Below are 27,849 nucleotides of genomic sequence, written 5' to 3'. Positions count from 1 at the left end.
CCCGGATGCTGCCATTCAAGAGATAACTTCCAGGCAAGCACTTCTAAGGACTTCTAAGCCTTAGGGATGCTGTAATTTTTATTTTTATCATTATTAGATTTTTCAGACAGTGTTTCCCTTTGTAGCCCTGGCTGTGCTGCAACTCATTGTGTAGACCAGGTTGGCCTTGAACTCACAGAGACCAGCCTGCCTGTGCCTCTTGAGTGCTGGGATTAAAGGTGTGCCCCACCCCTGCCAGACTCAGCTATAATTAAAAATAGAAGTTTGTGTAATTTCCCTGCTCGCCCCAGAGTGTGCATTCTCTCCTTTCCTGCCCCACCCTCTCTCTCAGCTGGCCCCTGAACTTCCAAGAATTGTCATTTCCATTTTCCATCTTGCTATAGGTTCTGGGATTCCGTATGTGCTCTGCTACCTCTGGGTTTATGTGGGTTGATGGGGATTTGTTCACTGGTCCATATAGTTATGTGGTAAGTGCTTTTACTGTGCTAAATCACCAAGTCCTCTTTTTGTGTAGTTCTTTTTTTTTTTTTTTTGAAATTAGAAACAAGTTTGTTTTACATGACAATCCCAGTTCCCTCTCCTTCCCCTCCTCCCCTAACAACGCCTCTCCCCCAAACCCTACCTATCTCATATCCTTTCTGCTCCCCCTGGATGGTGAGGCCTTCCATAGGGTGTCACCAGAGTCTATCATATCCTTTGGGATAGGGCCTAGGCCCACCCCCATGTGTCTTGGCTCAGGGAGTATCCCTCTGTGTGGATTGGGCTCCCAAAGTCCACACCTATGCTAGGGATAAATACTGAACTACTTACAGGAGGTCCCGTAGATCTCCGAGGTTTCCTCACTGAAGCCCATGTTCCTGGGGTCTGGATCAGTCCCATGCTGGTTTCCCAGCTATTAGTCTGGGGACCAAGAGCTCCCCATTGTTCAGGTCAGCTGTTTCTGTGGGTTTCACCTTAGTTCTTAAAACCGTATTTGTTTATTTCCTCACACAGTATCTGCTTTTTTCTAGTTAGTGAGGAGGTGAATAGTGAATGTTTCTAGCCAGAGGACTCAAGGGTTAAATCAATTAGTAACTAAGAAAGGATGAGTATTGAGTAGACAGTTTCAGTTCTATTATTTAAAAGTATTTAAAAACCTACTTTAGGGAAAGTTTGGATACTCGCTGGAGCACTCATGTGCCTGCCACACACACTGCGGTCTTGTTGATGGAGTTTAGTCATGTGATCTGTGTTCTGGTCTTAAGCTTCCCCTCGGCTTCAGGTCTTCTTACTCTTCTTTTCTCTGTTGGCTTATTCCTACTTTTTAATTCTTTTTTAGTTTTTGGAGGTGGGGTGTTTATTTCATAGCCCTGACCGCCCTGCTGTTACTCAGTTTGTAGGCTGTGGTAGTTTGAATAGGTCTGGCCCCCATCGATCGACACCCGAGTTTGAATGCTTGGTGTATGGAGGGTGGCACTGTCAGGGGTGTGGCCTTGTTGGAAGTGGTTTGTCGCTGTGGTGGCTTCGGGGTCCCATGTGCTCAGGCTATGCCCAGTGTGGGAGGAGTTCACTTCCTGTTGCCAGCGGATCAAGGTGTACAACTCTCAGCTCCCTCTCAGCATCGTGTCTGCCCGCCTTGCCTTGGGCCGTGATGGACTAACCCTCTGAACTGTAAGCCACAGCATAGAACCCCTAAAAAAGATACAGGCTAAGCCACGCTCAACCTTGGAGCAACCTTCCTGCTTCATCCCTCTGAGTGGTAGGATGTGCCACCAGGCCTGGTTTCACAGGCCACTCTCTTCAGCATCTACTTCCTGCTTTACTGCTTTCTCCCAAGTCTCTCAGGTTAACTGCCCCGAGGTCCATTTCAATTGTTTTATTTACTTGTTACTCTTTGCCCGAGGAGTGCCATCTTACACTTACCAAGTATGAATGAATGAATGAATGAATGAATGAATGACCACAATAGGTCATTCATTGGGTGGGGAGGAGACGTGGAGCATCAGGAAGAGGCAAAGTGAGCGATTAAAGCTCTTAGGACATTTTGAGAATTATTTAATAATTCAGAATTGTCTGGTCTGGTATCTCAGCCACTAGCCACATGTGAGTTTTGAGAACATAATGTGTGGTTAGTCTGAATTGAGAGGAAAAAGAAAAACCATAAAATATTTGCTGTAAAATTCATACTTTTTATGAAAAAAAAGAAAAACTGTGAAAATACTTTCACTTTTTTTGTACATTTTATCCATCCATCAATCCTGCTTTGGATGTATTATCTGGGTTAATAAAATGCTGATGATTTTGCCTCCCTTTATTTGATGCCGTGCTTGTGCTACAAATGTCTAAGTCAGTAGGTGGCTGGTGCATGGCTGTGCTGCAGAGTTCCGGCATAGAAAGTGAGGTGATGCCATTCTGCCTATTATGTTTTAAGAGTTCAGTCTTTAGGCTGTTATTAAGAAGAAAATGTGGCTGTATTTGTTACTTTTTATCACTTAGAAAGTACCCAAGAGACACAGCTTTACAGGAGGGAGTGTACTTGGCTCAGAGGTTAAGAGACCTGTCAGAGGGTCATTATTTTGGGCAAGGCCTGTGGTCGGAGCCACTTTGTCAGCAGTGCTGGGAACGTGGGCTCAGGGCTGGGCTGGGAGAGAGAGTCAGCATGACTGTAAGTGGTTTGCCCCTAACTACCCTCTTCTACCAGTTGGGCACCGCCTTCTAACATACTCCCCTAAGTGACAGCCATCTTAGGAGCAGGTGCTTAAAACATGAGGATGTAGGGGACTTTAGATTCAAGCTGTGACAATGACTGAAGCTAAGACATTGGCTTTTCCTTCATACTGCCTTACAACTAACGTTGTGGCAAAATTAGTTAGCTGGCTCAGTCTAGCCTACTCCTGACAGTCCTCAAGCTAACAATGTCTCTGCATTTAAAACTCACAAGGGGTTTAAAAAACATACAACAGCAACAACAATAACAACAATCACAATAGTAATAATAACAACAATTTGACAGACACCATATGTCACATATGAGACCAAAAGGATAGTGCCCCTATGTAATGAGAGCCTTATTATTGATTAATGTGGATTATATATCGAGGCCATTTCAGTGGTTGACAGTATCAGGCGCCTGCCGATAGATGAGGTGTTCAAAGCGTCCTTCCAATAATGCAGTTGAACTGTAGTGTGTTCTGTGTTATGAAAGGCACACTGCTGGCATCTATTGTGTGGCCTCAGAAGTTAAAAAGAAGTTACAGGTTATTTGTTGTCTCCAGTAGTATGGCGTCAACTGGCTGATGAGTAGAGGGTGGGTGGTGTGTGGCAGGTAAAGGCTTGCTGTTAGTTTTCCCGAGAGCAGCTCGACTGGGATGGGTACCATATGAGCACAGCCATCTTTACAACACACACTTTTCATGTTTAGTAGTCATTTGTCTACTAATGTGTTGGCCAGCATGCAATTGGCCTTGAAGTCTTTACTCTGCCTGTGGGAACTGAAGTACTACAATGGACACCTGTCTTCCAGTTCTGTGTCAGTGTCAGTGACTTGACTTTGGAGTGTGCTCTTTTACTTCATGTTGTCATGCTGTAGGGGTTAAGGTTCTCTCCTAGGTTTAGCCAAATGTGCTTGGGGCAACTGTAGCGGAATGCCAGAGACTGGGTAATTTACAGTGAATGTCTTGGAAGGATACATTTTCTAGAATATAAAGACTTATTGCCATCCCCTGTCCAGTCACCACTTCTTTTTACTCTGTGTGGCATTTATGTTTCTTGCTTGTTCCAATTTCTCAAATTAAGAATTGTTTGTTACTCGGAAATTTAGAAGAGCGACTCTCAGACCTTAGATGTGACTGTGAATGAGAGGTAACAAAACACTTTTACTAAGGAAGCATTGCTGTATCTGGCTTATGACTACTTTGCCTGCTTCCTAATTATTTATTTGAAAGCCATAGGCAGTTTACTGTTGAGCAATACAATGAGGGGGAAAAGAACTACAGGGGATAGGCAAGAGTCTTCTGTTGAGAAAGATGCGTAGTTGCTGTGCATTCCGTTATTTTTCCATGGCCGAACATTGCAGAGACATAGACACTCACATGCCTGAAGCTGGGTTACTCTTGTGTTCTATAACTGTCATTGGCAGGACGGTTGTTGCCATAGAAACTGGCTGTGTCCTAGACAAATAGGATGCTAGTCTGTTGCCACAAATCTTTATTTCACTCTTCACTACAAGGAAGGCACTGCCTCATGCTTTCAGCCAGAGTCTCTTGTCTAAGGTTCTTGGTTTGGTTGAACAGGTCCTACTCGGTGCAGCTCTCGTGATCACAATTTTTATCATGTCTGATTACAGCCCGAGGAACCTGGCAAGCATCACAGAGACAAGGAGCCCATTTGTTTGCAACATTAGGGAGGTTCTTTCTGCGCTTGATCAATGACAAGGAAACTTGCAGGCCACGGTGTGGTAATTTTTGTCCTAGGGGCACTGAATTACTTTTAGGGTTCAGGGAGTTAGTATTAGCATCTTCCATTTTATTGACAAAGGAGTTTGTTCAAGTGCTGGCTATTTTCTTACTGTGTATAGTCAGGTCCTCAAGATTTACATTCTGGCTCTCTGCAACCTCCTTCCCACCTATGCCTCTGTTGTATTTCATTGCTTATGGTATTTCGTCCTGTTGCTTACATTCTCACAATTTATTGTTTCTTCAACAGAAAATGTGGATATAAGTATTTTTTGTTATCATTATGGCGAGTAATTACATTCATAGTAATAACAAAATCTCTGGGCTTGTTTTATAATTTTATGAGAGTTGAGATTTTTTTTAAAAATATATATAACGGGAATTTAGGCGATGTAAAGAACAACCAATGGCATTTAAAAAAGCAGGACAGTTACTTATTAAACGTCATCGTATGGTTTGTTTTCTGCACCCTCACCCACAGAAGTTTGTGTATTTTTCTTGCAATACCTACTGCCGTATTTGCCATAATCTGCCATCTAGTTCCTTAAGTGTTTCCAGTTTCATTTTAATGGGCCATGGGGTCATTTTGTTTCCATTTATCTGAATTTTATTTTAGTGATACAGCTTTTAACATCTACTGCCAACAACGGTCTTAATGCTGTTATTAAGAGTTCGTTATTAGTGTATGAGTCATTAATTCTATCTAATTTCATTAGTATAAGGAAACTTTACAATTAAAAATTTTTTTTTTGCTGTGCATTAGAAAAAAATATGTCCCACACGATTTAAAATGTTACCAAAAGTAATTTTTGAGTAAAAACTTGGTTATACAACATTTCTTTGTAAAAATTATAGATACTGTTACAGAAAACTGCTAACAATGACGTCAATTATTAATTGCTTGCTATGAGCCTGGTACTCCTTTGGCTGCTTGATATGTGAGTTGCATCGTATAGTGTCATATCGGTTTTAAAGGCAGCTCCCAAAGTTCCCATGCACAGAAAAGACACTGCGTTGCAGAAGGGCGCTGAAGCTGGAGTGTCACACTACGTACACTGATTGCACATGCTGTGTTAGCACTGGGGCAATGCCACCTGCTCCCTCACTAGGCAGGGACAATGCAGCTGCTTTCAATTTTACAGTGTGCACATGTGGAGGGGAAGAGCCATGCGTTGAGGAACCTAGCACAGAAAGTTATTTTTGTTTAATTTAGAAACAATCATTTTACATATCAGTCCCCGTTGCCTCTCCCTCCCATCCTCCTGTGCACCCCCAACCCCTCACCTGCTCCCCAAGGACGGTGAGGCCTTCCATGGGGGATCGCCAACGTTTGTCACATCCTTTGGGGGAGAGCCTAGGCCCTCCTCCATGTATCTGGGCTGCAATAGTGTCCCTCCATGGGGAATGGGCTCCGAAGTCCATTTGTGCTCTAGGGATAAAGACTGGCTTCAATGTTATTGGTCCCATAGACTGCCCAGGCCTCCTAGCTGTTACCCACGTTTAGAGGGTTTGGTTCAGTCCAATGATGGTTCCCCAGCTTTACAACTGGGGTCCATGTGCTCTAACTAGGTCAGGTCAGCTGTGTCTGTGGGTTTCTCCAGCACAGTCTCAATTCCTTTGCTCATCCCTCCTCCCTCTCTACAACTGGATTCCAGGAGTTTGGCTGAGTGCTTAGCTGTGGTGTCTGCTGCTTCTTCCATCAGCTCCTGGATGAAGGCTCTAGGATGGCATTTAAGGTAGTCATCAGTCCCATTATAGGGGACGGGCATCAAAGGCAGCCTCTATACTACTGCTTAGATTCTTAGTTGGGGTCATCTTTGTGGATCTCTGAACATTTCCCTAGTGGGCTCCCTCTTAGCAAAGGAATTTTAAACATTAATTGGCCCATTATCGTCTCACTGTATTTTGGACACAGAAAATGCTTCCTTTTTAAAGAGTCACGGTATAGTTAGACATCGTGATGGTTGGTCTGCCACTTTTGCACCCGCTTCTGGTGAAAGGGAAGGGTCATAGTTTGTAAGCACTGAGAGTTAGTTTTTTAGGTCATTCATGACTGTGTGACAAAGTATTTGACATTTTAGTTTTAGGAGTTAGCCTCCTAACAACATGATGTGACCTTAGCAGCATGGTGCAGTGAGAGCTCTCACAGGAATACTTGGAAGGGAAAAGACTGTAGGTCTGTGAGGTTGTGTGGGCTTGAACGTGATTTTTATTTGATATATGAGCTGTGACATAACTATTGCATGACCGAGATGTGCTTGTAAGTGCTACACTATGCAGATGGGTTTTTTCTGAAACAAAGCCAAAAAGAAAATCTTGAATGTGTTCGTTTACTGGGAAAATAATACTTCATAGAAACATATGGAAACATTTTTACATTTTTATTTCATTAAATGAGCCTTTTACTTTCTAAGTATTTTTATGATTGTTCTAGTTAATATGTCATTTACCTCATATTTTCCGAGTTCAGTGAGACACGGGACGTCTCACACGGGAAGTACTGAGATGTTGGGAAGCAACCAGCTTACATTTAGGAACGAGTGTGTTAGGGCTAGAGTAGACGCTCACGGAAAGTTACAATTGGATGGCTTACATTCTTTAGTTATTAATCATAAGAGCAGCCACAGCTAATTCTTTTAATCTCATGGTAGGTCTCATGAGACGTTGAGTAGAGTGGTTATTTTCTTTTTTCTCAAATTTAAAATCACAGAACATTAAAGGAAATCATATGAAGGAAAAACAGGAGACAACATGACTGTTTTTAATTTCTTTCCCTCCAGTCTCCTGCCTTTATATATAAATTTGTTGCATTTTTATTTACTATGTATATATCATTTTACGTTATGCTTTCCTTGATATTGTAGTGTTTCTCTTTTTTGGTGGTCACATAACACTCCCATTGTCTTTCTCACTGTTGACAGGCATACAAAGGCATTTTTGTCAGATTATCTAAGTCTTTCCCCAACTCTGGTAGTATTTTCCTCTCTGTCGTGGGGAAATGAAGTTGAAGTGTGCACACTGTCTTTTCACTTGGCTCTAATATTGAGTACTTGGTGGCTTTCTTGTCCTTGGGCTTCATCTGTAGCCTACGTAGACCCTTTTTCTTGACTTGTGGCCTCCTCTCCTTTGTCTGTACCCTTGGCTGAGGAGGGAACACTTGGAGCAGTTTGCTCGGCAGTTTCAGGTATCTTGGAGCCCTTCCGAGGACTGGTAAAAACACTCAGTGTGACATGGCCTGTACAATTCACTGTTGGAAGCGAAGCACCTCGCTCTCTGATTGTAGCCACTGGCATTATTATTTACCTGTTTTCTTACACATAACATCTAGACTTTATTGGCACATTTCGTTTCTAAGTGGGACCTTGTAATGTTTCTGTGCAGGCCTCCTGACCCCACTGCAACCTTATCAATAATACGGCAAAGGAATTCTGGCTATGTCCTTCTGTCTGCAGGACGAAATTGGGGCCTCTCTAATGTCAGTCCATTACTACTTGATGACCGTCTCTCTCAGAATCATCCTGGAACCCTTATTTCTTAGATGCTTGAGTAACTGGGAAATGGCAGTCTTTATGATCTCTGGGCATTATCTTTTGAAGTAATAATTGTTAATATCGCTCTTACTCAGAGTGTAGCAAGAGGGATCTCACAAACCAAGATGGTTGGTGTTGGAGACATTTCCCGTTTCATCAGTTTGTCACCCTTAAGCAATATCCTTTGCCCAAATGTTGACGCATTTTTGTAACTAGTTAATCTTATGGATTGTGCCGCCAGCAACATGTGAAGTTCAGCTTTTCCCCATCACTGTCTCCTTGGTTAATTTCAAACTAAGCTTCCCAAGACCTTTGAATGATAACAATATCCATAATATAATCTGTGCATTCATTGTTCTAGTTGGAACTACTTTTTAAATATGAAGACAAAATGGGGGTATCTTTAAGTTATTAATGCCATAAGGTTAAACAATTATATGTACATATGTTTGTCAATGGTTTCCTTACTTGTAAAATTGCCCTTTCCACATTAATTTTGTATTTCAGTTTCTCATTCTTTATGGTCAAGGACCATTTTTTAAAGTTAGGATCAGATTTTAATAATGAGTAGTAAAAATTAGTAGATCTGTTAAAATATGATCAGTAGATTGCCGAATAGAGTTTAGGTTGTCCTTTTTGGTGACAAGTTGAACTAATAGAGTAGTTGAACTTTATAATATTCTCATATAGAATTTTGCTCTGGTATATTTCATATTTCAGTACTGAGACAACTAAGTGATTATAGGGTTTGTCTGTACGTGATGTCCGCATAAGAACTCCTTGTACTTAGGGCGGCACTGTTACAGGGTTCCTGGCTACAGCGAGTAAATACATTACCTCAGCCTTTAACCAGCCTTCTGTCGACACTGATGACCCAGTGCCTAAGTTGTAACTCTATGCTGCTGACCGGGACCCAGGGGACTTATTTTATTTTATTTTTTGATGCCTTGCTGTAGGCAATTTTAAAGGTGTGGAACCAAGCCATTTTCTCCCTTGGACTCATTTCCACTTTTATTTCCTACGGGACAGCTAACCTTCCTTTAGAATAGTTGGATTTTAAAATTGTTCACCTAGACTGTGATTACTGTGTGTAGTAGTTACACTACTGGCTCCGTTGCAGCTCTCCGACTTTTTAAAGTACGGCTTAACTGTCAGTGTTAAACAACTCTCAGAGTTGAAATTGTGTAATTCATCTTGCTTGCCTGTTACACACTTCATTCTCTGAGTGTATGTTTTCATGGATTACTTTTATTTTATGCTTATACTGAGACTCTTTGGCCTGATTTTTGTACCGGGACTGTGTAATTGGGAACTGACAGGTTATATGAAGTTGAAAAGAAATTTAATGGGTTGTAAAACCCAGGACTTCATTTTTCCTTGGTAACTAACGTGTTATTTGTGAGGAAGTGTCCTAAAAGGTTCCAAATGAATAAGCCTCCAAATTGCCTAGTAGCTTTCAATTTTAACACTAATAACTACCTCTTTTAAACAAATTGAATTTTATTCCCTAAGAAGAATAAAGTTATTTTTAGAGCATGTGAATGTTTGAGGCTTAAATTTTGTTAACCACAGTTATTCAACCTCACAGGTAAAATACATCTATGTGCAAACTGTATGTTTATAATAAGAAATTCACTCTTAGTTTATTTTCTTTCCTTTCTCAAAAAAATTAATTGAATTTTTTCTTTCTTTCTTTTTTATTTTTTAACCTTCTGAGATAGTATCTATACTGCAGGCCAGGGAGGCATCAGCCTTGCGGTGACACTCCTCCTTCAGCCTCTCCAGGGCTAGTGCTCTGACTGGACGATTAGGCTAGCAAATCATTTTATTGTGACCTGTTGTATTGTAAGGCACTGGACCTATAAATATGAAAAAGGCACAGGTCATGTGAGCTGCAACTTCAACAGGAAAACTGGCATCCTAGGCACTAGTCAGTGTGTTCAGTCCAGCTGCAAGTTCAAAGGGAAGCTGCAGAAGAGAACAGAAGCTTGGTTGAATTGGGTAATTTCATAGAAGAGTTGACATTTTGTATCTCTCTCTCTCAGAGAGGGGTTATGGGGATAGCCAAACAGGAGGCATGGTGGGTATGTATGAGTTAGGCTAAACTTTGTTCAAGAAGATGCCTGATATAAAGGGATACCATTTTATTTATAGATATAAGTAGTGTTTTCTTTAGCTGTCCGGATTCCTAGAAAACAGACATCGAGATGGGATGTATTGACAACTAACTGGGAAGTAATACTTGGGGGAAGGAAAAACTGGGTACCGTTTCAGGCAGAGAGCAGTCATAATTGGAAAGGGATTTGACAGGAGTCTCTGCTAGCCCAGCAGGGAACTCTAAAGACAAGGCTGTGGAGGAAATGCCGAGTCACTTGTGCCAGCATCACTCAGACCCTGACTGTGAGTTTCCCCAAGGGGAGGACGGCTTTGTCAAGAAGTCTGAGACAAGCTGTATAGAAGCGAAGCTTCGGGACAGTAAACTCCTTGCAAGTGGACAGTGTGTTCTTGGTGAAAGGTAATGGAAGGATCCGATCTGTGTCTGCCACAGGAATGAGGGTGTGCGGATTCCGGTACGAAATCAATCAGTAGCACATTTGTTCATCGAGTACATAAATAGTATTTGATATTCACCGTATGCTGCGAATAGTGCCTGGCAAAGATGGTGTGAGCAAAGCAGGCGTCTCCCTGTTTTCATGTAGTGTGATGGATGGCACAGATAAGAATGTTTGAAGCCGACGGGGAATGGGTTACCCAGGACCTACTAGGGACAAGATGTAGCATAAAGGAGGCAGGTTTGGCAGGGAGCTTTGAGAGAATAAGGTGTGTGTGCATGCTTGTGTGTAGTGAAGCAAGGACAGAGATTTTAATACTATTTTCTAGAGCCCTTGAAAACACAGTGAGCATTTTATAACTCTAATAGCAGTGGAAGTCATCAGTTTGAATCAAAAGGTCATTGCAGTTTTATTTATGGATATATTAACTGTTGCTTGCCAGTTTCTGCTTTGAACAGTCATGATACAAATGTATCTTGACTTCTGGCTTACCATGTTATTTGGAACCCACCAGAGAAGACCACTCAGACACAGTTTATTGTGAACTGAAAGTCTTTATTCCAGCTGGCAGGGACTACACTCTTGTGTTCAGGGCCCAAGTGTAGCCCAGAATGTTTTATTTAGAGCAAGGGGCTCTTTAAAGGCAAAACCCATGTTATCTTGCTGGGCAGCGGCAGGGGAAGCTTTGTGCAAGCAAGCAGTTTAACAGAAGCCAAGATAAAGTTAACTGGATCATCTTGACCTTGGGTTCCTAGAATAGAGTTGGCTACTTTCCCACAAGTTTTTTCATTAAGGAGATCAAATTCTGGGCAGACCCAAAGTGGCCTCAGCAAGAATACAAGCTGGAGGAACCACTGCAGAGTCTGCCCTGTCACAACTATTGTATGCAGTTACTTGGAGAATTCTTAATGTCTGGAGACTTCTTGCTTTTCACTTTATTTACTGAGGAAAGGCGTCAGTTAACCCAGAACGCACAGAATTGGCTAGCTTGTCTAGCTAATTTGCTCAGGGGCTACCCTGTCTCTGCTTACCATGCCCCTGGGATATTAGGCAGGCTGCCATGCTTGCCTAGCATTTATGTGGGTGGTGGGGAATCTCTGAACTGCATCCTCACTCTTACATGGCAAGAGTTTTAACCACTGAGCCATCTCCCCAGCCTCAGGTAACTCTGTTTTTGGCTGGAAACAGCCAGCCTCCTTACAGAAGTCTTAATGCCTTTTGTTTCCCTGGCTCTCAATCATTCAACCCCCCCCCCCCCCCGATGTAGTGCTGTCCCATGGACCTCTCCTCTTTGTCACCCTTGACTCGCCTTTGTTAGTTCTTCCCTGTTTTCTGTTGCCTGCAGCACTCCAGGTCAGTCTATCTTCCCATCTTTTTCTGGTTTGCTTTTTCATATCATTTCTTTGGATGATCTACAAGGGCCCTTTTATTATAATTTTTAAGCATCTTGCACTACGGTTTTCATAGTGTTTATCATATTTCATCATATGCTTTCTTTAGCTATCAATGTCTGAGTTAATGTAAGGCAGCTATGGTAAAGTCACAGTGTATACAGATAATGAGCAGGAAATAAACATGTTTGAAAGAATAGATTCCAGCTCTAGCACTTCCTAGTATTAAATTTAGGGAACACCTATGAAGTGCTAATGTTCCCTTTCTGGTCACGTTGTGGGGATGGCAGAGACCAAGTGGTGAGGAGCCAGCTTCAGGTGGCTCAGGTTGCTCAGGTGGGTTGTGGAGCATGAGTTAATTTGGGTCTGTAACAGGCAAAAAGAGATCACTTGTGTAGGAAGTATTTCTTGTATGCATTTTGTCTCTAATTTGGTGGAATAAAGAAAGCTGAGGGATGTTAGACTGCAAAGAACTCTTTTACAATAGTAAAAATTCTGTAAGCTGTTTATTCATGTGACAACTAAAAGAATCCACATTCTCAAATGTTCTACTTTTACACTCTCAGTTATTATTCGGTTTGTCTTACTTCACCAGGGAAAGGGTCTGACAGTTATTCCCAAGTGCTCAGAGACGGGCTGGTGTTGGGAATAAGTAGCTCTGTGTACTAAGCATGGCATATCATAGGGTGGCATTTGCTGCTCTATAGTGATTGGTAGAGCCCTTGTCACCGTCACGTTCCTCTGTTCATGTCTTTTTCTTTGTTTTCTGACCCATTGAGTTCACCTTGGGTGGTCTCTCTATTGAGCTACATAGTGCAGCCCGTGGGCTCTCCAGTAGGTTCACAATGCTTCTGTAGGTGATGATTTACCCTTTTCCAGAATCCTTCAGTAACCCACAGTTCTGCAGGGAGAGGTAGGCTCCATGAGCAGGTCCCTCTTCGTTGACTGGGTGTCAATAGAGCCAGTCTTGTGCAGGGCGGATGCAGGAAACCATAGCTGCATTAGGTTTCCATTGCAGCGGCTGTGCTAGGCTCAGAGGGCAGCGTTTTGCCACCCTTCTCCCCATTTGCAGTCTCTCAAATTCTTTCTATTCCTTGGTCTGGGACATCTATACACTGTGGAGAGGGTCTTAAATGCCCTGCTTCTGGCTGAGCCACTCAACATGCCCTTTTCTCAGTCCATTGAACAGCCAGTAGTGTCTGCATTTACCAGTTGGTCACTGTAAAGAGAAGCTTCTCCCATGAATGCTGAGGCGGCATTGTCTGTAGAAATCAACACAGATGTTGGGAAGGCAGTTTGACACCATTGTCTATGACGGTTAATGATCAACCATTCCAAATGCTGTGTATCCCAACTCTCCCGACTACTCAGCGGCAGGGTTGACACATTTTATATTAATCAGAATTTCTTGAATTATATGCATTGTCATGAATTTTGAGTTCTAGTTACATCTGGATGGTTTGTTATTATATGCATAAAGTTTTAGGTATGAGTTGATGAAAAACAGATACTTTGTCTTCTTGGTTAAACATGTTTGCAGAATGAGTTCTGCCATTAATAGTTCTGTCTATTATAGTCCACAAAATAAATACTGTTACTGCAAATGCCTGTCTGGCTTAGCAGCCTCGGTGGTTGTCTAAGCCCTATGATGCTGTGTGCTTTCATGCCATTGTTGTCCCACCAGTAACTGTTGTGAGAAGCATGCCTCAGTCTGTACAGTCAACTATCGTGTGTGTGTGTGTGTGTGTGTGTGTGTGTGTGTGTGTGTGTGTGTGTGTGTGTGTGTATGTACCTATGTGTCATGGCACACATGTGGAGGTCAAAGGGCAACTGTAGGAGTTGGTTTTCTACTTTATGGAATCTGGGTATGAAAGCCAGATCAAAAGGTTTGGTGGCAAGGGCCTTTACCTGATGAGCAATCTCACTGTTCCTTTAATAACTCCTAAAATCACCTTGTTTGTTTGTTTGTTTGTGTATGTATGAGTGTGTGTATGTGTGTGTGTGTGTGTGTGTGAGAGAGAGAGAGAGAGAGAGAGAGAGAGAGAGAGAGAGAGAGAGAGAGAGAGAGAGCGCTAGATTTTTAAAGAACAGTCTATTCAAAGGACTTTGGGATGTAATAGATTCCTCCAAGTAATCTTGCAAGAAAATGATCTTTTAACTTTACTCTCTGATTCTGTATTGCTTACAAAACAAAGTGTGTGTGTGTGTGTGTGTGTGTGTGTGTGTGTGTGTGTGTGTGTGTGTTTTATCTTTAGGATGTTGAAATTAAAATAAATTTGTTCTTTTAGTATGTGACACAGTATGTGGACATGAGGTTAATTTTTCAAAGTCAATTTCCTTTTGTCCACCCCCCCCATCTTTTTTGTGTAGATTCAAGCCTAAACACATGTAGGTTGTGTTGATTGTATATTTAAATGTACAGGAAATAGAAAACACTTGACTTTGTATAATTTCATAAAGAATGTATTGAGTTTTGTGTATTTTTAAAATAATTAACTTCTTCCCTGTGTTTTTGACCCACTCACTTCTCGCCAACAAGAGCTCTCCTACTTTGACTTCCTTTTCATTTTGACACACAAGTTTAGTTATGAGTTATGGTTGCTTGCTGAGCACGAGTCAGGGACTGTTAACTGGAGCATGGGCAGCTTGTCAGTGGCCACACCACCAAAGGGGTGGCCTCCTCCCTGCACCCACTGTCCACAGTCCCTTAAGGGTGATGGAATGGTGAGGTGTGCTGTGTAGGTTCTTGCATTGACCACGTCTGCAGTGAGTTCATGTGTGCAGTGGCCATGCCATGTCCAGCAGGCATTGTTCACAGCTCTTCTTCCCAAGCTCCAGCTCTTGCTTTCTTCATCCCCTCTTGTGCTGTGTTCCCTGAGCCACAGAGGGACGTACAGATGCCGCTCAGAGGGTACTGTTACAGCAAAGTAGGCAGCACCCCAAAGACCATAATGAAGCTTCCTAGAGTTTTCCCTCTTTTGGGCTCCTCTCCTTGAATCTGTACTGTTTCTCTGATGTGCTTTTCACTAGTAGATTGTGGGGAAAGTGGTGCTGTTTGCCTTCCAAGGCTGTGTTGTAAAAGCCCATGGAGGTTTCTGCCTGCATCACGTGGATGTTGTGGTTTGAGAATATGTAGATGTTCTACCTGTTCTAACAGGGGCGTCAGATAGTTGAGATTTCACACATTCAAGGCTGACCCACCTGTTTGACTGACAGCAGCTTCACGGGAGAGCCAAGTAGTTACCATGCAGTACACAAAAATCTTTCAACTGTGATGTTAAAAAAAAAAAAAAAAAAAAAAAAAAGGTGATGTCTTAAGCCACAAGAGTTTTGGAATAGTTATACAGGAATAAATAACTGGCACAGATAGCTTTAATTAAGGCTTGTTTTTGAGAGGGCTGGAGGGACAGCAGTTAGAGTACTTGTTCCTCTTTCAGGGGATTCAAGTTCAGTTTCCAACAACTGTGGCGGGCAGCTCACAACCCCCTGCACCTCCAACTCCAGGTGATCTGACAGCCTCTTGGGGCCTCCTTTAACACTTGAACACACGCGGTCCACATATATATACACACCCCACATGCAATACACTTAAGTATACATAATGAAAGGAAACCTTAGGAATAATTTTTCATAAAATGTATTTCATTGAAAATTAAGAAACGTGGTGGCGTTCTTTTTATCCTTATCATTTGACACTTTTTGGAATCTGATAGTTGGTGCTAAAGGACACCTATGTCCTGTGACAGAATTGCAGTCCCATTGAGGTCTAACCCGAAGCATTTAAGGCTAAGAGGAAGTGCTATAGACGTGTGGATGGTATCTTAGGGACACATCAGTAGTGTAGGGACCCAAGTCAAATTCAGGTATTTCCCGTTTCTATCCAGACACAGACCAATAAAATGAGATCTAAGATCACTCTCTTTGAAGGAATTTCAGTGTGAGCACTTCATCCCTTTTCTTCTTTATGGACTCCTTTACTGCTTTATGTAGTAAGTTGATTGGCCAGTAAAGTAAAGTAGTACTGAACAGACTTCATGACAGGGAGATTTGCGCCAGACTGGCGTAATCTTGGAGAACTTTTGTACATCCCAGGTACAGGAAAGCACAGTTCCTCACGTGACTGACTGCTGTTTCTTGATCACCAACTCTTTGACCTCGAGTTCAATGGAGATCAGCGTGTCAGGCATAATGCACTCAAGCTCGCTTTCTAAGTCATCTTTCATGTTTTGTCAACTGCCAGGTGGACTCTGAGCATCTGGGGGATGTAGTTGCTCGTAATTATTGAGGGCCTGGAATGCTTAGCAGATATTTTAAAGAGTATTAATAAGGTCAAGCTTAATTTGGCCAGGGGCTTTCACATGATGGTGAGAAGACCATAGACAATTTAGGCCAGTATACTTGGATATCACATTTGAGAATTGAGTGTTTTATTGTGTTTACAGTTTAGTAAAGGGGTTAATTTAAGGTAGATAAATGTTGTCTGATACATAATTTTAGGTTTATTATCTTATATTAAGCATTCCATCTTAAATGTAAATAGCAAAGCAGAATTTTAAATATTGTTCAGCTAAATGTATAACTGGTAAGTATGTTAAGATACAGTGATTATGATTTGTGATATTACAAATATTATAACCCTGATATAAATTCTAATAGCTAGAATCTAATTTGTAAAGCTTAAATAAATTTATATATAAATTTTATTATATTTAAAAGTGGAAACAAATTTCACTTCTCTTCAGCCATTCTAACAAAAACTTAGCACACTTTACTTTAAAAAATGACACAATCCTTCAGTTATTTTGTAAAGCTAGCATAATCATAAATTTCCTATCCATGATTTTTTTTCCAAGAATACTAACCCATATTGTTCTCTCTGGACCTGTTCTTAGGATGACTAATTCAGCTGCTGAGATCTCCCTTTATGTGTTTGATGGAACACTTGGCTCGCTGGAGCACAGCTGTGTGTTTATGTGTGGTGCACACCTGCAGGGCCCTGACAAATAGCTGTACTGTGCCGAGGATACAAAATCACCCTGGCGGTGCTGCAAATAAGGAAGTTTCTGTTTTGAAGTCCATATGTGTGTGTGTGTGTGTGCCTGAGATGCCAGCTGCCGCATTTATGTTGCATCACAGACGTAAAAGTGCCGGCTGATTTTATTCCAGATGAAGTCTAACCTGCTGCTAGGCACTTTGTGTCAGTGTCATGAAGTGGTGTGAATGTTCTTACAACTTAGGTCTTTCGAAATGAAAGCTCCTACTAAAATTAAGAATTCGGGACATGATGAGAACAGGATAGTAACATATGAGAATGTTACTTCAAAATAAAAGCTGTCATTAAAATCATGGATGCAGGACATGGTGAGGACAGACGATAATAGCATAGCAAGAATGTCACTGCTTCAGCATTAGGTAAACACATCTTGATTTACGATAAGTATTAATGATGTGTATCCTCTTTTGTGGCTAGCACAAACTGGCTCCATGTTGAATTCAGTTTATGGAAACTGGAATGTGAAAGTCAAATTTACAATAGCTACTTAGCTCAAAGGCTGTTATTTTACTATTTTTTAAAAAGATATTTAATTTAAAAAATTGAACTGATAGTAAGTTCTTGGCAGTTTTGCCAAGTGTATTTAAATTAGTTATGATAGAGATTTCCGTCGTTGTAAATACCAGGAATAGTATTCTGGAAGTTTAGGAAAATTTAAATTTGCATAAAATAGTAGTGAACCCAACTAATGAACCAAACCTTTGAAAGAGGTATCAAGAACTCTGTTAATGCTCTCCAACCAAATGAAGACCCAAAGATTTCTTGGGAATTGATCTTCAGGTTTACATTTAAAGATTAGATGCCCTGGCTCTATCTTGTGACTGAGGAATTAGATGTGGATCAGAAACTGTAAAGTTCCATGCGCACTGCACCCATATTTCCTAAAAACCAGTCCAGCTTTCCGGTTAAACACTCTTAGCACTGGGCTGGCTTCTAGCACTAATGAGGTATGTTTCAACAGAACCATTTAAAAAGACTAACCTTTACTGTATTTGAAATGTATACAAATTAAGAATTTTTAGACATTTGCAAGTAGAAGTGAGGAATTTTAGGACTTATCCCAATAACATAAGGGATATTAAACTATAATTTAAAATCCTGTTTTGAATTTGAGACACTTGGATTCAACACAGAGTTCTATTAGTTGATTCCTCTGAATTTTATATAATTTTCATTTTTCTGAATTTATGTCCTTGAACTTTTAAAACCATAATTATTTTTATTTCACTAATCGTTTGTGTGTTCCTAATTACTATTTGTATTGATGAAGTCAAGCTTGTAAATATTTTATGCAATCATTTGAATAGTATTTTATTTTGCATGTCTTCATTTTCATCATTAGGTATGGTACGTTTTTCTATATAGAAAGGATATGTATTTGATATAATTTCTAACATGATTTTATCTGAAATCTTACTTTCAGCAAAGAGCTTGAACTTGAACCTTAAAAGTGTGACTTTTTACTAAATTTTTTTACTAATTTTTTTTTACTAAATCGGGTTTCTCAGTTCATGCTCACAGTTTGATGTCAGTTGAAGTTTGTGTCATGAGATAGAAAGATGGGGTAGAAACTCTGTCTCTTACTGTCTGATCTGAGCGCTACAATGTTTCTGAGAAAGCATGGAACTTACCGTATAACATAGCTACAATAGCTGTGTGAGCCTGCTTAGGGTGCAGATGATACAACATGAGCGTGGGCTCCTTAGCTTTACTCTGCTTCAGCTTTTCCACCACAGAAGTGGAGGAGTCATTCGAGCCAAATACTGAGGTGGCTATTTAGATAATGAACAGAGAGCCTTCCCACCGGCAGTGTGTGGAGCATGGAGGTTGTGGTCAGGGAACCCGAACAGTTCTTTCACAGCAGCAGTAGTAAGGGCTTGAAATAATTCCTTACATAGGAAGTAAGAGCTGTGTCAGCTGTCGTGAAGGTGGAAAAACAAATGCGTAATTATTGTCACGCATTACTTCCTAAGGAATATTTTCAAGAAGGGACCAAACTCCATTTTTTTTTTTTTAACAGTGAAAAGACGGAAGCCTTTACTACTCATTTGAGAGATTATGTTCCATATATTGTGAGGTTATTTAGTGTCAGGGCCAACTGCCTTTGGTAGGATATCACTTCAAACACTGTTGCCGCCCCACAGGTTGCAAACACGTGATTGAAGGCTTGTGGTTCTCAGCTCCTGCACAGATGTCCTTCAATAGCTATAGCCAGTAATTTCTTCAAATTGCTCACTTTATCAGCAGCACATGTCATCAATCCTCAAGTGGTTGCTCAAGTCAAACTGCAGAGCCTTAGCTCACAGACACAGCTGCAAACAGGTGAACAGGCAGAGTAATTGGTGTAGCTTGGTGGCTGTCAGACGAAAGACAGGCAATCTGCGTTTAAAACAGATCGCAGGCCCTGCATGGGCCAGACAAAAGGGATTTCTCCAACTGCAAATAATTCCAAGGTTAACATATTTTCCTTTCTGCCATTAGGTGATTTGTTAAAATTTGAATCAGTGAACATTATAAATCTGTACAGAAATTGGAGACAAGATGAAAGAGAAAATCAGATTACTAAATAGGTTTACATTTGTTTTTCTAGAAAAGTACAACTGGCATTTGTAGATGATATTTTCTAACAAATTAATTCAGGCTATGAAATAATTCTTGGATACTTAGGAAACTATAAATCTTTTACTTACATTAAGAATTACTGCTATTAAAAAACAATGCAGTCAGAACAGAACACTTTTATGAAAATACTTAGTTTTAAGATTTTTGTAGATATTGGAATTTGCTTTTGTCAGATATTGTTTAGCATTTTGTGTGACTCTTTCCTAATGCATTTAAAAATTAGTGAATTCTAGTTATACGTTTGACACTATCTGAGTATACAGTAGCTATAAAAGAAAAACTTGCATAGAGAAAAGACTTCCAGGATATATGTATCTAAAAGCTTCTCCTTGGTTTTGTTTTCTTGGACTTGCTAGAACATGAGGCGAAGGGTTCTTGCTTTTCTTTACAGTAGTCACGATTTAGAAGATCATTCCATGATAGCGTTAGTGTTGAGCATATCCATCATTTTGTCCACTTAATCTTTTTTATTTTTCCAAAGCAGGTTTTTTCCTGTGTAGACTGGGCTGGCCTTGAACTCACAGAGATCTGCCTGCCTCTGCCTCCTCTTCTTCCACTTTTTTTCTCTACCTTTTGTTATCTCTTACTAAACCTGACATTTGCTGATGTTTTGTTGGCCTGGCTGGCCAGAGGGTTCCTGAGATCAGCCTGTGTGTGTCCCCAGGGATGGCATTACAGACATACAAGGCAATCCTTGGCATGTTTTACTGGAGATTCTAACTTTGGCATTCCTGCTTGAAGAGCAATTTTATTATTCAGTGCTCTAGAAGCCGATCTGCAAAGCAACCGACTGGCACCACCACCCATGTCACGTCTCAGGACTGAGAATGACTAACTAACTGCCGGAGGACAAAGTGTGGCCTGTAGGTCAGACCCAGCCTACCTCCTGTCTCAGACTGTAGCAAAAGCACCCATTATTTAGTTTTTGGCTCAGTTATGTTCTGTGGTTCCTTTGTATGACAATAGTAGAACTATTGAATAAATACAACAGAAATTCTCCATATTGCAAATACTAAAACATTTTGCAACTAGCCCACCAGAGAAAAATGTTTGCTGGTCCCCCCTGTAAGACTGAGCTCTTTTAATCCAAGCTTTGCATAACCCTGGATCTCATGTTTGCTGTTGGTGATGTGTTCTTTTGTGTCCTCATTCATAATTATGAACATGCTGCAATTTCTCTGTTATTTCACGTCTAATAAAGTTTAGCTATTTATGGTGTGCATTATGTTTGTAGCTCTTGGAATTTTTCAACACCTGTCATAGGTGTTTTGCCCTGTTAGTAAGTTTATCACTAGCTGTTTAGTATCGCTGTAGGTTACTTATGGAGGCACCAGCAGGGGGTGGTATGGAGCCTTTGCCCGACTTACTTATACTAACTTGTTTTTAAGTTAATGTCTCTGTAAAATATTAAAATAGGCATTATAATATTCCTAAGTTATCTCACTACAAATATGAGGCATCACTTACTTCTCCATTTCCCTAATTCCCTCCAGTCTTTATTAGTGGACCCAATTTTTAGTTTTGTCTGAGCTGTGGAGCAGTATACCACATTTTCACCATCGTTACACTTAGACTAGCCTTCATTTCTTCATTTGAGATAGTTTGGGCAGTGACTGTGATGTTTCTGTTTGGAAATGTCTCGGGCCTCTGGTGGGTATGGGACTGCTCCAGTTTGAATGATGGCTTCCTTACGCCTTACGCCCAGGCCCTTCTCTTGTGGGTCAGCACCAGCTCAGCCTGGCTGCTTCTCAACTGCGGTGCTTGTCAAGTTCCAGCTGGTTCCAGAGTCAGAGTGGCTCTCCCGGGCTTCAACTATGTTCTGAGGAAATGCTGTGGATAGCGACTGTTGAACTAGAGCCTCCCAAAGTCTGACTAAGCATTGTACTTGAAATATATTTGCCACACATACCCACAAGATCAACGCAATACATTTTTGCATTTGATGTCATAAATAAAGTAAATATATTTTATAGGACAGTGGAAAAAGTACGTAGGCAGTCTAGAGGGCTAAGCAGAGTCTTTTTATGCTCTGGCAGTGTGCTGTGCAGTATAAGCTGAAACATATTCCACCAGGAGGAAAGTGGACACAGCATCCCTGCCCGTGATGAAGGGAGACTCCGTCCCGCACACCAGGGAGGTGCTGCTGGTGAGGTGACTGTTTCCACAGACACTGTTCAGCCTCAGTTGTGCAGGATAAGGAGCTGGAAGTACTCTTGAAAACATTTCACTTGTTACTGGAAACAATGCATGAGCGCTCTGTGCAGTCTGTGCCGTTCTCCTGTGACTTTAGAAACCGTTGTCAGGGATGCAGAAAAAGTCTGTGCTTTTGTTCTTAATGAGGAGGAAATGCAACTTCCCGAAACATCTTTTATGGATACTTGGAAAACACACATTGTTTCGGGTGTTGACAAACAATACAGGTTTCACTGTGTAGCCCTGATTGTCCTGGCACTCACTCTGTAGACCAGGCTGGTCTTGAACTCAGCAGAGATCCACCTGCCTCAGCCTGCTGAGTGTTGGGACTAAAGGTGTGCACCACCACTACAGACTGGCTGGAAATATTTTTGAAAGGCTTACTAAGTAGTGTTTCTTTGTAGTTTTAATCTGTTCTCCAGAAACTGTATTTTATAGTGTTAAGTTTGGGCAAATTTTGAGACATAGAATGACTTTTTACGATAAGCACTGCCGGGAAACTGTTATTCACAAAGATTTGCAGGCTTCTTTATTTCTCTGCTCTCACACTTTGATTTTCTTGGAGAGAGTATGCGTCTACTGTTTAAACATTGAGCATTCCTTGACAAAGAAATTTTCTTCCACTTGAACTAAAAGTTAAATCAAGAAGACATTGACCTGGTATATTTTAGAATTGTTTTAATTCCTTTGCTCCCTTCCCCTTCTTGTTACTTGGCCTAATTGTTTCTGATCCCAGTCTATTCCCTATCTGTGGATTCCTTCTCGGGAACAGATCGTATGAAAGGAATCAAAAGTGTGAATCTCTGGAGACTTGAAAGCTTTTATCACGATCTAATAGTAGCTGATACACTTAACCCGCAGCTCTGGGATGTTATGAACATGTCTATGTTCAGAACACGGTCATTCGCTTATCTTTACTATTCGAGAGTACCGTTTATGGGTATCATCATAGCTGTATACCTAGCTTTTGAGGAAACCACCAAAGTGCATTCAGTAATTCCCACACTGGTTTGTGTAGCCTCCATCTGACTGTGTGACTCCTGTATGACTTTACGTGTCTCCCGTCTGCACATACTCACCAGCATGTGATTCTGTCACGTACTCTGTTTCACATGTTGGGGTAGTAGTCTTATGATGTCATTATTGTACTTGGTTTTTCCGTGACTGCAATGCAATGCAACGACGATACATATCTTTTTAGTCACAAAAATTTTATACAACGAAATACGAATGTGCCAACTTCCTGTCCCCCCCCCCCCGCCACCCCACCCCCATTCTCTGCATTTACCTCACCCTTCTATCTTCCCACCTTTATGTCTGTGTTTTCTGTATATAAATCTCCCCAGTGGAATGTCTGTTCGTATTTTAGACCATCTTTATATTATTATTTGTGTGTTTAGAGAAGTTGGACACGTGGCGTTCTCATGTCATGTCTCAGCATCTTACCGCCCTTCTCGTTCTTGTGTGGCACAGTCCTTTATGGGTTGGGTGGTTTTGTTCTTTTTTGGTCTTTAATTCAGGTTAAGAATTTTTTGCCTACTTCTAGGTCTCAACGATGTTTTTTTCCTACTATAATTTTTAAGGAATTGTATGTGTTGAGCTTTCTTCCACTCTAGTTTTTTTTTTCTTTCTTTCTGTTATTGAGTGTAGGATTCAGCAAACTTCACTAATTGAATGCTCTTCTGGCAGCACCTCTGCCAGAAGTCATCTAGGAAATGTTTGTGTGCCTCTTAGGATTCTCTGTTCCATCCCCTCATGGAGGGGTTTGTCTTTCACGCTGTTTGCATGGACTGATTGTTTCTAACATAGAGATCTACAGCTGTTAACTTTCCTTTTCACACCACCCTGCCCTGTTCTGCCAATTTTGATAAATCATATTTTTATCACCGGGTTAAAAGAATGTCTTCCTCTTTGACCTGTGACAGCCCTAGGCTTGTTAATATCTCAGCATAGGAAGACTTCAGGGTTGAAGCTGCTGTGGCCAGAAGACAAGTCCATCATCGATGTTCTAATTTTGATGAGTTCCAGTTAGGGGCCAGGAGACTGTGGTCTGTCCTGGTAACTATCCTGTGGACCTCTGCTTCTTCTATAAAGTGGTTGAAAGCTTGTGGTGATGTGGCTCTTACCATCCGTTTCTTTATTGCAATCGAGGTAGTTGTCAGCCCCTGGGAATGTTGAAGTTTGTAACTGCAGCATGGATTTCTCATTTCAGCCAAATCTGTTCCCGTATTTTACAGCTGTGCTCCCTGGTTTACACACATATTCCATAGCTGTGTTCCTTGGTTTACACACACATTCCATAGCTATGCTCCTTGGTTTACACACATATTCCATAGCTGTGTTCCTTGGTTACACACATATTCCATAGCTATGCTCCTTGGTTTACACACATATTCCATAGCTGTGTTCCTTGGTTTACACATATATTCCATAGCTATGCTCCTTGGTTTACACACATATTCCATAGCTGTGTTCCTTGGTTACACACATATTCCATAGCTGTGCTCCTTGGTTTACACACACATTTCCTAGCTATGCTCCTTGGTTTACACACATATTCCATAGCTGTGTTCCTTGGTTTACACACATATTCCATAACTATGCTCCTTGGTTTACACACACATTTCCTAGCTATGCTCCTTGGTTTACACACGTATTCCATAGCTGTGTTCCTTGGTTTACACACACATTTCCTAGCTATGCTCCTTGGTTTACACACATATTCCATAGCTATGCTCCTTGGTTTGCACACGTATTCCATAGCTGTGCTCCTTGGTTTACAGACACATATTCTATAGCTATGCTCCTTGGTTTACACACATATTCCATAGCTGTGCTCCCTGGTTTACACACATATTCCCTAGCTATGCTCCTTGGTTTACAGACACATATTCTATAGCTATGCTTTTTGGTTTACACACGCTTTAGTTTTCCATGTATTCTTATGGAATTTTTTGGTTTTTTTGAGACAGGGTTTCTCTGTGTAGCTTTGGAGCCTATCCTGGCACTTGATCTGGAGACCAGGCTGGCCTCGAACTCACAGAGATCCTCCTGCCTCTGCCTCCCGAGTGCTGGGATTAAAGGCGTGCCCCACCAACGCCTGGCTAGAATTGTTTTTTGTACCCTTCCTTAACATCACAATGCAGGTTGATAGAAAAGCTGTGTCTTTGTGTTCTGTGGTGCAGTAGGGGGAACAGGAATATGGCTAAAAAAGAACAAGTATTTCACGATATGTAGAAGAGAGACTTTGTTTTGAGCTGTAGTCTCAGTCTGTTGCCACTGTCCTTGAACTCTAGATGCCCATGCTGGGGTGCAGCCAGAAAGAAATGATCAGTGACTGAGATGATACCGTATGTCGGTTACCTGATCTAGTACATGGCTGAAACATCCCACGGTACCCCTACATTTGTGTGGCAAATTACCATAGAAATGGAAAGCATGGCTTACGTGCACTCAGACTTAAATGCGAGACTGGGACTGAAGATCCTGGAGAAAGCATAAAGGGAAGGCTCATGGTGGAGGTGTGGAAAGTAGATGTTTTTAGGTACAAACCCCAAAGAATGGACAATAAAAAAAAAAAAAAGAAGGCAAATGGGATTTCCCCAAATAGAAAAAACAGACAATCTCCAACTGAGCTTCCTGTCTTGTGTTAACTTGTCAAAGGCTCAACCAAAATAAAATAACTATAGCATGGACTGTCATTCCACCATGGAGAGAAATGCAATACTGGTGAACCTTACCAAGATCATGCTAAGTGAAAGAACTCAAACAAGCAGAGAGTGAGGTGGTGGTTACAAGGGGCGGGGAAAACTGGAGCTGTATGGGAAGATGGAAATACCCGAGTTACAGCTAGACAGACATTTGTATATTCTCTTTGGAGAAGTGTTTTCAAGTCCTCGCCCATCCCCAGTTTTGAAAACAGGGTCTTGGTGTGTAGTGCTAGCTAGCCTGGAACCATGCTCCTGTCTCCCGAGTGTTGGGGTTACTTTGGTGTGGGCCGCTGGGCAAGGTCCTTTGCCCATTTTGAATCAGGTGCTCTTGTTTGTCCTGAAGGCGATTTGTAGGCTTTGTCACCTGCTGACTCTTAGAACTTCCTGTTTTTTTTTTAAGTTCCATCTACCTTAGCTGTTCCCGTCTCTCCAGCGTCTTGCTAGGGCCTTTTCCTCACGATCAGTCTTCATCTCATTTAAGTTTCTCTTGTAATTTTTCCCATGAAAGAATGATCACTACTTAGTGTAAAATCAGCTGCTTGAAAGCTTAGTACTTGGTTACAATTGAGTGATGTTCTTAAGGAATGCTAAGGCACTGTCCCTTCAATACATATTTTAGAATAAGTTCCCTCTTTTCCTTTTTAGATAGAAATCTTTATCGTTGGTATTCTCTCCTATCATTTTGTATATTTTCTTTATGAAGCATGAGCTCTGGCTGCTTGAGTGTCCTGCATAGCATATTATTTTATTTTATGAAATTATAATTTTGTCTTAATAGGAAAAGTATAGTGCTTGGGTTGCTTATGATCACTGCCTTTTAGAGGCAATTGTTTTTATCTGTCTCAGATATTTACTAGGAACTATCAACCAGTATGCTTTAATACAGTTTTAAAATTATCTGTGTTTAAGTATTATATAATTTTTTTGTTGTTGTTTTTTGGTTTTTTGAGACAGGGTTTCTCTGTGTAACTTTGGAGCCTATCCTGGCACTCACTCTGGATACCAAGTTGTCTTCGAACTCACCCAGATCCACCTGCCTCTGCCTCCCAAATCCTGGGACTAAATGAGTGTACCACTAATGCCTGGCTATATAATTTTTTAAAGCAAAGTCTTTTATTTATGTGTGTATATAGGTGTTTTGTCTGCATGCATGTCTGTGTGCCATGTGTGTGCTTGGTGCCCTCAGAGGCCAGAGGCACCATCAGATCCCCGAAGTGAAGTCACAGGTGGTTGTGAACTGCATTGTGGGTGCTGGAGATTGAACCAGAGTCCTCTGCAAGAACAGCCATCTCTTCAGCCTCCTCCTCTATGTAATTTTTGGTATTGGATTTAAGGATTTTAATTCTCTATTGCTTCTCCAATAACTTTTATCAAAACAGCATTTAAAAATTAAAAAATATTTGTTTTTTAAAATTATGTGTTGGGGTATATGTATACACGAGTGTAGGTGCCCAGGGAGACCAGAGGCATTGGATCCCTCGGAGCTGCAGCTAGAGGTGGCTGTGGGGTGCCTGGTGTGGTATTTGACAAGAAACAGCCATGTCACGACTGCTTTGCCATCTCTGCAGCCTTACAGCACACGGTAGCTCTTGCGTGTGTAAATACGACTGAAGGCAATTTCAGATCTGCTATCTCTAGCCTCTAGGGATGGGCTCCCGCCGCCGCCTCTGCCTTTTCCGGCTCCCTGAGCTATGGTCCCTTCCTCACTTTCAGAGGCACCAGGGTCAGCTTCTCTGACAGCCATTGACTTTGTCTCGTTCCCGCTTCCTGTCTGTTTCCTTTCTGTCTCTAAGGATTCTTTCTTTTAATGTCACATCAGGTTTTCCTGAGTAATCTAATGTCATCGCCCACTGTAAATCAACTCATTAGGATCTTTAATGATCTCCTTGTCTCTGTCCCCTCCCTTCCTCCCCCCACCCAGTAGGTCAATATATTGTCCTTGCCACCAGGGGTCTAGTTTTTAGGACCAATACTGTATATTCTTCCCTTTTCCTAAATACTTGGGCATTTTACATCACAGTTTCTTTAAAGTCTGTATCTAATACAAGCATGTTAAGACTATGGATAGTGTTACATGTGATCATTGAAATTTCCTCTTTTAAAATTTTAATAGTTGGAATTGGTGTGACTAATTTTGTTCTTGGTTCATTAGTGTTTTCTGTACATATTTTCTGAAGCTGCCTTAGTTTTTAGAGTGACTTTTAGTTTTCTTTCCTCCTGTTAATGTCTATTTGCTCCCCATTCCAAACCTAAAGTGTTTTGAAGTTTCTTTTTCTTTCTTCTTTTGTTGCATTATGTTTTTCAGATAGGTGTTTTGTTTCTTGACGAACACTCTTCTCTTGGGTGCAATATTCTACAGTTACCA

At 41.2% G+C, this 27,849-nt stretch overlaps 1 protein-coding gene and 1 pseudogene across 7 annotated transcripts in view; one reads left to right on the top strand and one right to left on the bottom strand.

Moving 5' to 3' along the window:
• The window catches only part of LOC100763509 (vacuolar protein sorting-associated protein 13B), a 437,125-nt gene that overhangs the window by 66,658 nt on the left and 342,618 nt on the right, over window positions 1-27,849 (top strand). The gene's annotated exons all lie outside the window — the stretch shown is intronic.
• Window positions 3,913-4,502, bottom strand: LOC113837400 (annotated as a pseudogene).

The sequence above is a fragment of the Cricetulus griseus genome, chromosome 10, assembly GCF_003668045.3.
Source record: "Cricetulus griseus strain 17A/GY chromosome 10, alternate assembly CriGri-PICRH-1.0, whole genome shotgun sequence".
NCBI classification, from domain to species: Eukaryota; Metazoa; Chordata; class Mammalia; order Rodentia; family Cricetidae; genus Cricetulus; species Cricetulus griseus.
Note: the sequence above shows the minus strand (reverse complement) of the source record. Positions and strands in the feature narration are given on the sequence as shown.